The sequence below is a fragment of the Tamandua tetradactyla genome, chromosome 12, assembly GCF_023851605.1.
Source record: "Tamandua tetradactyla isolate mTamTet1 chromosome 12, mTamTet1.pri, whole genome shotgun sequence".
Lineage (NCBI taxonomy): Eukaryota > Metazoa > Chordata > Mammalia > Pilosa > Myrmecophagidae > Tamandua > Tamandua tetradactyla.
The window spans coordinates 883,000-896,836 of NC_135338.1; positions in this window are offsets into that span (position 1 = coordinate 883,000).

Consider the following 13,837-nt stretch of genomic DNA (forward strand, 5'->3'; position numbering starts at 1 on the left):
GAACTGGTGAGTCAGAAACAGTGAATCACACCACCCACTATTACCCCTGGTGATCCAGTAGGAAAATTTTTGATTCACCCTTAAGCTATGCTGGTCTACAGTTTTAGTTCTGAAAGAAGGAGTGCTTCCACCAGGAGGCAAAACAAGGATTCCCTTGAAGTGGAAGTGAAGACTCCCACCTGGCCACTTTAGGCTCCTTATGCCTCTGATCAACCGTCAATAAAGGGAATTACTGTCCTTTCTAGGGTGACTGATCCTGACTATCAAGGAGAAATGGGACTGCAAGCATACTCTGGAGTTAAAGAAGAGTTTGCCTGGAATACATAAGAACCCCTTGGACATCTTTTAGTACTGCCATGCTCTGTGATTATAGTCAATGGAAGGGCGGTGCAACGGTGGCTCAGTGGCAAGAATTCTCGCCTGCGAGCTGAAGACCCAGGTTCGATTTCCGGAGCCTGCCCATGCCCAATAAATAAATAAGTCAATGGAAAACTGCAACAACCCAATGCAGGCAGATTGTCAATAACTCTGGCCAGCTTCGGTGCTTGTTGAAGGTAAAGTGAATATGGGTAGTAGAAGGAGGTAGTTATAAACTATGACCATGTGACTAGTTACAGAAATGAGAACTGTAATGTTTATTACTACTCCTTCTTTATTTTGTTAGGAGTATATACATAAAGCAAATGTCTTTATTTTCTTCCATATCTTATCCCCCTGACATAAGCTGTTTTAATGTTATGTCATAGTATTTAAATTACAGGCTATCAAGTTTAAGAATGAATATTGCCCATGAACTTTCACCCTCTTCTGAGGAAAGTTAGTGCATTTCCAGGTGTACACAGGACAGCTGAATATTGTTTAGCAACAATATTTCTGATCTTATTTATTTGCATCCTCTCTCTTCTTCTTTTTGTCAATCTTGCAAAGGGCCCATCAATCTTACTGATTTTCTCATGGAACCAACTTCTGGTTTTATTGATTTTCTCAATTGTTTTCATGTTCTCATTTCATTTATTTCTGCTCTAATCTTTGTTATTTCTTTCCTTTTGCTTGCTTTGGGGTTAGTTTGCTGTTCTTTCTCCTGTTCTTCCAAGTGGACAGTTAATTCCTGTATTTTTGCCCTTTCTTCTTTTTTGATATAGGCATTTAGGGCAATAAATTTCCCTCATAGCACTGCCTTTGCTGCATCCCATAAGTTTTTATATGTTGTATTTTCATTTTCATTTGGTTTGGCGACAATATGACTGTTAATGTTTTTATTTAGAGGTTAACTATGGTGTAAGGAGATGTACATGGGTACTAAGTTGACAAGGGGTGGACTGTGATGGTTCATTTCCTATGTCAACTTGGCCAGGATATGGTGTCCAGTTGTTTGGTCAAGCAAGCATTGATATGATTGTTACTATGGGGATATTTCATGGAATTAGATCATTAGTAAATTAACTGCATCTATGGCTGATTACATCTACAGTCAACTGAGCAGATTGCCTTAAAAAAATGAGAGAAGTCTCCTCTGATCAATTGAGGGCTCCAAAGGAGAAATTATGGTTTCAGCTGTCAGCAAGGAGAATTCCCACATCTATTTCAAACAGCCAGCTTTTCCTAAGGAATTCACTACAAATGTTCATTGGAGTTCACAGCTTGTAGCCTGCCCTACGGAATTTGGACTTGCCTATCCGCACAGTCACATGAGACAATCCTTAGAAAATTCTCATAATATTTACATATCTTGTTGGTTTTGTTTCCATAGAGAACCCTGATTAACAGAGTGCCTATAAGGACCAAGTCTCTGAGAGCTTCTTCAGGGTTATTTGCCTTGTTTTTTCATTTTCGTTTTTTTTAACAGACTAAATATTCTTGTATTTAAAATGAAGAAAATATACTTCAAATCAGAGAAAGGAACCATACTCTGACTTACTATAAGAATGACAACTAGCAGATGATATCTTCAAGTAACATTTAATTTGATGGACAATTATTTTACATCTTAAAATATGTCCTTTAGTATTGAGGGATGAAATAAAACTTTTATTTTATTTTAAAGTTTTAAAGTATTTTTATAATTCCTACATTGACTCGAAAGCTTTTGTCAAAGAGACATCTGAAAGCAATGAACATCAATAAAAATCATCTCACTTTCTATCTGCCTCCTAGTTTACTCTCCCATCATGTCCACATTCCTCTCACCATCTTCCATTCCCAATAGGCACTGAAAGTCAGACCCGGGCATTAATTCTAATTTTCTGAATGTTCATTTTACTCTGAACCCCAATTAAAAAAAAAAAAAGAGTTTCTCAGGCCATAATGATAAAGAAATTACTTTATTTACAACTGGCTTCAAACATGCTGTGCTGGTTTGAAGTGATGTATGGACCCTAGAAAAACCATGTTTCAATCCTAATCCCATTTTGTAAAGGCAGCCATTTCTCCTAATCCCTATTCAGTATTGTATCTTTGAAACTGTAGTTAGATCATCTCCCTGGAGATGTGATTTAATCAAAAGTGGTTGTTAAGCTGGATTAGGTAGAGGTGTGTCTCCACCCATTTGGGTGGGTCTTGATAAATTTCTGAAGTCCTATAAAAGAGGAAATATTTTGGAGAATGGAGATTCGGAGAGAGCAGAGAATGCTGCAGCACCACAAAGCAGAGAGTCCACCAGCCAGCGACCTTTGGAGATGAAGAAGGAAAATATCTCCTGGGGAGCTTCATGAAACCGGAAGCCAGGAGAGAAAGCTAGCAGATGATACCGTGTTCACCATGTGTCTTTCCAGATGAGAGAGAAACGCTGTGTTCATCATGTGCCCTTCCACTTGAGAGAGAAACCCTGAACTTCATTGACCTTCTTGAACCAAGGTATCTTTCCCCGGATGCCTTAGATTGGACATTTCTATAGACTTGTTTTAATTGGGACATTTTCTCAGCCTTAGAACTGTAAACTAGCAACTTATTAAATTCCCCTTTTTAAAAGCCATTCCATTTCTGGTATATTGCATTCCAGCAGTTAGCAAACTAGAATACAAGCCAAATACTTTTGTCAAAGAAATACTGCTACAGACAGCTTTTGCTGTGAATAATGTGCATAACATCTTAAAACAGATTTGAATATCATGACCTGAAGTGCTAAGTTAAGTAATCTGGCTAACAGGTTCTTGATTAAGTCTGAAAACAGCTGGAAGTGGATACTCACTTTTTTTGAAGCAGCTCACATGGAAGTTACTGGAGGGAAGAATAGACATAAGTTATTCTATTATAATACAGTGATTTACATTGCCTGTTAAAAAGTACATAAACACCTTAAATGTGGGTCTGTACTTAATCTTAAAGTACTGTATCATTTTAAAGTAAAAACGCACCACGAATTGCTGCATTGCTACACTTAGTTACTGTGGAGCAAGTTGTCATATGGTGTGTCACGGGAATGCAGGTTCGGGCACATCAGAAACTTTCAGTAAATGACCACTTTAGTATTAGTGTTACTGTGAAAACACAAACCTGAGCAGGGGACCCTGTTTGGTGCCGTTCACAAAGGGCGTCAATCACAGAGGTGAGGTAAGCAGCTTTGCTACTCGCGTCTGCAGTGGCAAGGGGCCAGGGGCTGAGCCGAACGCTACAACCCACTGACTTCTCGGGCTAACCTACTTTCCCTCTTATAAGCCAGTACCTTCCCTCCTCCCCCGCTCACCACACATTTGCTTATCACTCTATCTTTTATGCACTTGCATAAGCATGTTAAAAAAAAATGGCATCTAAACTCCTTCGAAGGGTGGGAAATTTACTATTATAATGAGCCAGAGTTTCTCTTAGGACAGGTTAGTCCTTTCTGTGCTTGCTCCAAAGCCTGGCGTGAACCGGCCTTGCAGCTACAGTTGTTGACCAACACACCCTGACTGGGCCTCCCGGGGGCTGAGGCTGTTTTGACTTGTTTTTCCATCTTAGTCTCTGGTTGGCTGGATGAAGAGAATTCAACATTGTTAGTTTGGGTGCGGGAGGGGCGACTGACCTCATCATGGGCTGGCTGTCCTCTCTGACACTTCACGAAGAGTCCGTGAGAGCAGGGAAAGGAGCCCATCATGGCTGGTTTCCCTGGGAGGCCAACAGCTTGGGTCAGGATCAGTGGATGGTAACCCACGTGCTCACCTACTACAGGTGAGGAAAGACCCTGTGCCGTTTGAATGTGAGTCTTTATACATCGTGCAGGGGCGAGGGCCCTGGCCCTGATGAGGTCTGGGGCTGCTTGTTCCTGGTTTCTGGGATTCAAGTGTGGTTGGGCCTTTCTATTTTGGGGGTGTGGGTGGGAAGAGGTAGGCAAGGGCTTGGAGATGGTCACTGAGCCCGCGTCTGAGACTTCCCCAGCAGTTACAATTGCACTGCTCTTATTTTATGGACTAGCTCTCAGTCTGGAGGTTTATACTTTGGCTTTCAGCCTTGGCATTTGCAAATGACAAAGACAACAATATAATGAGGTCACGGCACACAAGGCTGCCAATTCTTTCCAAGTTAATGACAGAAATGCCAGTCTTTTAAATAAGCAGTATGTATTCAAAGCACTGATACCTGATTGTAGGTTGAGAAATAAAAACAGGCAATCCACTTTAAGGGGGAAACTGAGACATCATAACTAACTCAAAGATCTAAAGGAAACCACAAAAGACACGGACCTGATGCTGTTGTTAAAAAAGGAAATGAATCACTCCTCTCGGGTTGATATACCGACTGCTTCAGCCCATTGAAGTCCCACCTCTTTCAGTGCTTTAATTTTACTGTTTGATTTCATGGAAAAGTAGACGCCTCCAAACAAAAAGTGCATTTACCAAAAGAAAGAGATCTTCTTATCAGTGAAGAGCTTAATAAAAAAAAAGTATTTATCTATGCCTCCCACAGTTTTCAAAAGCCATTACTTCTAACAATTTTTTATATTTACTGCAGAGCTCGGTGCAAAGTATGCAAAATAAAAGCTTGTTGAATGAATAAATCCAGAATGAATGAAATAATACAGGTAATAATTACTTGAGCACTGAAAGTGCATTTCAGTGACCCTTATAGGGAGCCCTGTAAGTGTTTGGGATGCAGAAGAGTTCATAGCATATCATAAATATGCTTGGTCTGCTGCAAAGTATGTTTACTTTCAAGAATTTAATGTTTAGATAAGGTAAAATTTGAGAGTCACCAACCCCAAACTAATATATGCTTATTTGCTACACAGGGATGTATCAGCAACTTTATCTGCTCGGTGTCAAATTAGGCAAAGATTCCTTATAAAAACCAAAAGAAAAAAAAAATGTGTGTGTGGAATGCCTCACTCACTTTCAGGTGAATGAAGTGATATAAATAAAATTCAGTACAGTGAATAATCAAGTGATAGCAGCCTAAAAAAAAATTTGATTCTTTTGACTCAAAACAGTGACATGTATAAAAAAAGATAAAATAGTTATTTTTGCTGTAGTCAGTATATCATTAAATTTACATTTCCTGTCCTTAACTGATAGAGCATGTGGACTCAAAAGAGCAGTTATTTGGACTTAAAATTGTCTCAGCTGGTCATGACTCCCGGGGGTATAAACCTCCCTGGCAATGTGGGACAGAAGTCCCAGGATGAGCTGGGACCAGACATCATGGGACTGAGAAAGCCTTCTTGACCAAAAGGGAGAAGAGAGAAATGAGGCAAAATAAAGTATCAGTGGCTGAGAGATTTCAGCGTGGAAAGGTAATCCTGGACGTTATTCTTATGCATTATACAGATATCCCTTTTTAGTTTATGGTGTATTGGAGAGGCTGGAGGGAAGTGCCTGAAACTGTTAAGCTGTGTTCCTGTAGCCTTGATTCTTGAGGATGATTGTATAACCGTTTAGCTTTTAAGGTGTGACCATGCGATAGTGAAAACCTTGTGACTGACGCTCCCTTTATCCAGTTCTAGTTTGCTAGCTGCTGGAACATGATAAACCAGGAATGGAATGGCTTCTAAAAAGGGGGGATTTATTAAGTGGCAAGTTTACAGTTCTAAGACTGAGAAAATGCCCCAATTAAAGCCAGTCTATAAAAGTGTCCAGATTAAGGCACCAGCAAGAGGTCACCTTCACTCAAGAAAGTCCCATGAAGTTCATGGTGTCTCTCTCAACTGGAAAGTTACATGACGTACACGGGTAAATGGAGCTTTCTCTCCAGGCTTCTAGTTTCATGAAGTTCCCTGGGGGTGTTTTCCTTCCTCATCTCCAAAGGTCTCCAGCTGTGCTGGCTCTGGCTCTCATCAGTCTCGTGACTCTAAAAAGAGGCTCTCTCCAAAAAGTTTCCTCTTTTAAAGGTCCCCCTGGAATGGGGGGAGGCACATCTTCCTCTATTCAAAAGTTAATACCCACAATCGGGTGAGTCACATCTCCATGGAAACAATCAAAATGCTCCCACCCAGCAGTACTGAATGAGGACTAAAGGACGTGGCTTTTGTGGGGTCCACCACAGATTCAGACCGACACACCAGTGTATGGACAGATGAGTAAGAAAATAAAGACAAAAATATAAATAAATAATAGTGGAGGGGGATAGGAAGTATGGGATGTTTTGGGTATTCATTTTACTTTATTTTTATTTTATTCTCTTTTTTTAGAGTAATGAAAATGTTCAGTAATCGATTGTGATGATAAATGCACAGCTATATGATGAGGTACCTCTCTCTCTCTCCACATTTTCTCCAGCACTTGTAATTAGATTATACATGTTTAAACAGTTTCATTCACATACCATTCTATCCAACCCAAGTTTAAACACCAGTGGTTCCCAGTATAATCACTCAGCCATGCCTTCAGCACCACAATGCATGTGAGGACATTTCCGCTTCTTCTGCAAAGAATATGCCTTCCCCAGATCCCCAGATCCCCTGCTTATTGACATTTAGCTTTGGCATACTGCCTTTGTTACATTCAATGGAAGCATATTACGATGTTACTGCTAATTATGAACTCTAGTTTGCATTGATTGTTTTTTTCCACATATCATACCATTGTCAGCATCTTGCAATGTTGACATTCATTTGTCCTCCCTCATGCAAACATTGTTATATTTCTACATTTAATCACTGCCCATTCTAAGCTTCACTAAGTTATACTGTCTCGGTCCTTATTCTCTGTCTTTCCTTCTGGTGTTATACATGCCCCCCAGCCACCCTCTCTCAACCACACTCACACTTAGCTTCATTCAGTTTACTTACAATATTATGCTACCATCATACAGGATTGTGTTATCCATTTCTGGATCACAATCAATCCTGTTGAGGCTTCTGTCCTTCTTCAACATCAAATGCCCACTCTCTACCCTCTTTCTATCTCCTGATAACCTGTCTTCTCAACTTTAACTCTCAAAGTTTGCGCATTAACTTTAGTTCATATTGCTGAGACCATACAGGATTTGTCTCTCTGTTTCTGGCTAATTTCACTCAGCAGAATGTTCTCAAGGTTCAGCCTCGCTGTTGCATGCATCATGAGTTTATCCTGTTTTACAGCTGTATGATATTCCATTGTATGCATATACTGCAGTTTGTTTAGTCACTCATCTGTGGATGTACACTTCAGCTGTTTCCATCTCTTGGCACACATGGATAATGCTTCTATAAACATTGGTTTGCAAATGTCCATTCGTGTCTCAGCTTTCAGTTCCCCTTGTAATGGGATTGCTGGATCATATGGCAATTCTATACATAGTTTCTGAGGAGCTGCCAAAGTGCTTTCCAGAGCAGTTGTACCAGTCTACATTCCCACCAACAGTGAATAAGTTTGCCTCTTCCTCCACATCCTCTCCAGCACCTGTCATTTCTGTTTTTTTTTTTTTTGATAATGATGATTCTAATAGATGTGAAATGATATCTCATTGTGGGTTTTTAAATATATTTTTATTGTAAACCTTAACAAACAAACATACAAACATCCTTGACATATATACATTCTATACATGGTGTATAATCAATGGCTCACAATATCATCACATAGTTGTGTACTCATCACCACAATCATTTTACATTTCTATCACTCCAACAAAAGAAATAAAGAAAATACTCATACATACCATACCCCTTACCCCTCCCTCTCATTGACCCACAATGAATTGAAATATACTCAATTTATTTTAGCCTTTGTTCCCCTATTATTTATTTCTTATCCATATGTTTTACTCATCTGTCCATACCTTAGATAAGAGGAGCATCAGACACAAGGTTTTCACAATCACAGTCACATTTTAAAAGCTCTATGGTTATACAGTCATCTTCTAGAGTCAAGTCTACTGGAACACAATTCAACAGTTTCAGGTATTTCCCTCTAGCCACTCTAATACACCATAAACTAAAAAGGAGATATCGATATTATGTGTAAGAATAACCTCCAGGATAACCTCTCGACTCTGTTTGGAATCTCTCAGCCACTGACACTTTATTTTGTCTCATTTCTCTCTTCCCCCTTTTGGTGGAGAAAGTTTTCTCAATCCCTTGATGCTGAATCCCAGCTCATCCTAGACTTTCTGTCCCACATTGCCAGGGAGGTTTACACCCCTGGAAGTCATGAACCATGCAGAGGGAGAGGGCAGTGAGTTCACTTGCCATGTCAGCTCAGAGAGAGAGAGGTCACATTTGAGCAACCAAAGAGGTTCTCTGGGGGTGACTCTTAGCTTAGCCTATCCTTTGCAGGGATGAGTTTCATAGGGGTGAACCCCAAGATCGAGGCCTTGGCCTATTGATTTGGTTGTCACCACTGCTTGTGAGAATATCAGAACTCACCAAGAAGGGAAGTTGAATTTTTCCCCCTTCCTCCCTACTCCCCCAAAGGGACTTTGCAAATACTTCTTTATTCACTGTTCAAATTACCCTGGGATTTATCAGGGTATCACACTAACCTGGACAAACCAACAAAATCTCATGCCCTATTCAAGGTTCCATGTACTTAATGAACACCATTGTCTTGTAAGACCTTACAATATAAATTAGGAAATGCACTGTTCAAAATATAAATATTGCACCAAATAAACATCTCTCCCTTTAGTCTCACAAAGAAGTTAAAGTTTTAAAATATGAATGACCATTTATTTTCAGCACGTTGCAATACTGACATTCCTTTGTTCTTCCTCGTGCAAAAACATTTCTTAATTTGTACATTTAATCACCATCATTGTACACACTAGGCATTCCTAAATTATACCATCTCACTCTATCACCTATCTTTCCTTTTAGTTTCATACATGCCCCAGCCCTTCTCCCTCTATCTTTCTTACATTCTGCTTCATTCAGTGTACTTATATTATTGTACTACAATCAGGTAGGATTTGCTATCCATTTCTGTATTTTTACAATCAGTCCTGTTGTACAATCTGTATCTCTTCCGAGCCAATTACCCAATCTCTACCTATTTCTAGCTCCTGATAACCTCTGTTCTTAATTGAAATTCTCTAATTTCACTCATTAATGTTAGTTCCTATCAGTGAGACCATACAATATTTCTCCTTTTGTTTCTGGCTAATTTCACTCAGCATAATGTCTTCAAGATCCATCCGCACTGTTACATGCTTCATGACATTATTCTGTCTTAACAGCTGCATAATATTCCATCGTATGTATATACCGCAGCTTGTTAGCCACTCATCTGTTGATGGACATTTGGGCTGTTTCTATCTTTTGGCAATTATAAATTATGCTTCTATAAACATAGGTGTGCAAATGTCCATTTGTGTCCTTGCCCTCATGTACTCTGAATAGATACATAGCAATGGGATTGCTGGATTCATATGGCAATTCTAAACTTAGCTTCCTGAGGAACCACCAAATGCTTGCCACAGCAGTTGTACCATTTTATATTCCCACCAACAGTGAATAAGTGTGCTTCTTTTTCTACATTCTCTCCAGCACTTGTCATTTTCTTTTTTTTTTTTTGATAATGGCCATTCTGGTGGATGTGAAATGATATTTCATTGTGGTTTTGATTTGCATTTCCCTAATAGCCAGTGAAGTTGAGCATTTTTTCATGTGCCTTTTAGCCATTTCTATTTCCTCTTCTGAGAAGTGTTGGTTTATGTCTTTTACCCAACTTTTAACTGGGTTGTTTGTCTTTTTGTTGTTGAGTTGAAGAATCTCTTTACATATTATGGAAACTAAACGTTTATCTGATATGTGGTTTCCAAATGTTGTCTCCCATTGCGTAGGCTGCATTTTTACTTTTTTTTTTTTTTTTTTTTTTTTTTTAGCATGGGCAGGCACCAGCAATCGAACCCAGGTCTCTGGCATGGCAGGCAAGAACTCGGCCTGCTGAGGCACTGTGGCCCGCCCCGTTTTTACTTTCTTGACAAAGTTCTTTGATGCACAAAGGTGTTTAATTGTAAGAAGCTCCCATTTATCTATTTCTTTCTTCAAGGTTCATGCTTTGGGTGCAAGATTTAGGAAACCGCCTTGTATTACAAGTTTTATAAGATATTTCCCTACATTTTCTTATAAAAATTTTATGGTCTTAGCTCTAATGTTTAGGTCTTCGATCCATTTTGAGTTAATTTTTTTATAAGGTGTGAGATACGGATCCTTTTTCATTCTTTTACATATGGATATCCAGTCTCTAAGCACCATTTATGAAGAGGCTTCTCTGTCCCAGTTAATTTGGCTTAACTGCTTTGTCAAAGATCAATTGTCCATAGATGGGAGGGTCTATATCTGAACACTCTACTCAATTCCATTGGCAGTATATCCATCTTTATGCCAGTACCATGCTGTTTTGACCAATGTAGCTTCATAATATGCCTTAAAGTCAAGTAGTGTGAATCACCCACTTCATTTTTCCTTCTCAAGATATTTTTAGCTTTTCAGGGCACCCTGCCCTTCCCAGAAAATTTGGTTATTGGTTTTACTATTTCTGCAAAGTAAGTTTTTGGGATTTTAATTGGCATTGCATTGAATCTATAAATCAGTTTGGGTGGAATTGACATCTTAACTGTATTTAGTTTTCCAATCTGTGAATACAGTATATCCTTCCATTTATTTTAGCCTTCTGTGATTTCTTTTAGCAATTTTTTTGTAGTTTTCTGTGCATGTCTTTCATATCCTTAGTTAAATTTATTCCTAATTATTTTATTATTTTGGTTGTAATTTTGTAAAAGGAATTTTTTTCTTGATTTCCTCCTCAGATTGCTCATTACTAGTGTATAGAAACACTACTGATTTTTGAGTGTTGATCTTGTAGCCTGCTGTACTCATTTCATTTATTAGCTCCTAGTAGCTTTGCTGTGGATTTTTCAGGGTTTTCAACATATAGTACCATATCATCGGCAAACAGTAAGAGTATTACTTCTTCCTTTCCAATTTGGTTGCCTTGTATTTCATTTTCTTGTCTAATTGCTCTGGCCAGAACTTCCAACATAATGTTAAATAACAATGGTGACATAGACATCTTTGTCTTGTTCCTGCTCTTAGGGGGAAACCTTTCAGTCTTTCCCCATCAAGGATGATTTTAGCTGTGGGTTTTTCATATATTCCCTTTATCATGTTGAGGAAATTCCCTTCTTTTCCTATCCTTTGAAGTGTTTTCATCAAGAAAGGATGTTGAATTTTGTCAAATGGCTTTTCTGCATCAATTGAGATGACCATGTAGTTTTTCTGCCTTGATTTGTTGATATGGTATTATTACATTAATCAATTTTCTTATGTTGAAACATCCTTGCATACCTGAAATAAATCCTACTTGGTCATGGTGTATAATTCTTTTAATGTGCTGCTGGATTCAATTTGCAAGAATTTTTGTTGGGGATTTTTGCATCTACATTCATTAGAGAGATTGGTCTGTAATTTTCTTTTCTGTAGTATCTTTGTCTGGCTTTGGTATGAGGGTGATGTTGGTTTCATAGAATGAATTAGGTAGCTTTCCCTCCTCTTCAATTTTTTTGAAGAGTTTGAGCAGGATTGGTACGAATTCTTTCTTGAATGTTTGGTAGAATTCACATGTGAAGCCATCTGGTCCTGGGCTTTTGCGGGGGGGAGCTTATTTACTTGTGATTGGTTTGTTGGGGTCTTCTTTGTCTTCTTGAGTCAATGTTGGTTGTTCATGCCTTTCTAGGAAGTTGTCCATTTCATCTAGTTTATTAGCATATAGTTGCTCATAGTATCATCTTATTACCTCCTTTATTTCTGTTGGGTCAGTGGTAATATCTCCTCGTCCATTTATGATTTTATTTATTTGCATCCTCTCTCTTTTTATTTTTGTCAATCTTGCTAAGGGTCCATCGATTTTATTGATTTTCTCAATGAACCAACTTCTGCTTTTGTTGATTTTCTCAATTGTTTTCATGTTCTCAATTTCATTTATTTCTGCTCTAATATTTATTATTTCTTTTCTTTTGCTTGATTTGGGGTTAGTTTGCTGTTCTTTCCCTAGTTCTTCCAACTGAACAGTTAATTATTTGAATTTTGCTCTTTCTTCTTTTTTGATATAGGTATGTAAGGCAATAAGTTTCCCTCTTAGCACTGCCTTTGCTGCATCCCATTAATTTTGATATGTTATGTTTTCATTTTCATTTCCCTCGAGATATTTGCTGATTTCTCTTGTAATTTCTTCCTTGACCCACTGGTTGTTTAAGAGTGTGCTGTTGAGCCTCCATATATTTGTGAATTTTCTGGCCCTCTGCCTGTTATTGATTTCCAACTTCATTCCTTTATGATCTGAGAGAGTGTTTTGTATGATTTCAATCTTTTTTTTTTGGCTTTTTTTTTATTAATTAAAAAAAAATTAACTAACACAACATTTAGAAATCATTCCATTCTACATATGCAATCAGTAATTCTTAATATCATCACATAGATGTGTGATCATCATTTCTTAGTACATTTGCATAGATTTAGGAAAAGAACTAGCAAAACAACAGAAAAAGATATAGAATGATAATATAGAGAAAAAAATAAAAACAATAATAAAAATAAAAAATAAAAAAATATATAAAAAAAGGAAAAAAACAAAAAACACAAACAAAAAAAACCTATAGCTCAGATGCAGCTTCATTCAGTGTTTTAACATAATTACGTTACAATTAGATAGTATTGTGCTGTCCATTTTTGAGTTTTTGTATCTAGTTCTGTTGCACAGTCTGTAACCCTTCAGCTCCAATTACCCATTATCTTACCCTGTTTCTAACTCCTGATGGTCTCTGTTACCAATGACATATTCCAAGTTTATTCTCGAATGTCAGTTCACATCAGTGGGACCATACAGTATTTGTCCTTTAGTTTTTGGCTAGTCTCACTCAGCATAATGTTCTCTAGGTCCATCCATGTTATTACATGCTTCATAAGTTTATCCTGTCTTAAAGCTGCATAGTATTCCATCATATGTATATACCACAGTTTGTTTAGCCACTCATCTGTTGATGGACATTTTGGCTGTTTCCATCTCTTTGCAATTGTAAATAATGCTGCTATAAACATTGGTGTGCAAATGTCTGTTTGTGTTTTTGCCCTTAAGTCCTTTGAGTAGATACCTAGCAATGGTATTGCTGGGTTGTATGGCAATTCTATATTCAGTTTTTTGAGGAACCGCCAAACTGCCTTCCACAGTGGTTGCACCATTTGACATTCCCACCAACAGTGGATAAGTGTGCCTCTTTCTCTGCATCCTCTCCAGCACTTGTCATTTTTTGTTTTGTTGATAATGGCCATTCTGGTGGGTGTGAGATATCTCATTGTGGTTTTGATTTGCATTTCTTTAATGGCCAGGGACATTGAGCATCTCTTCATGTGTCTTTTGGCCATTTGTATTTCCTCTTCTGATAGGTGTCTGTTCAAGTCTTTTCCCCATTTTGTAATTGGGTTGGCTGTCTTTTTGTTGTTGAGTTGAAC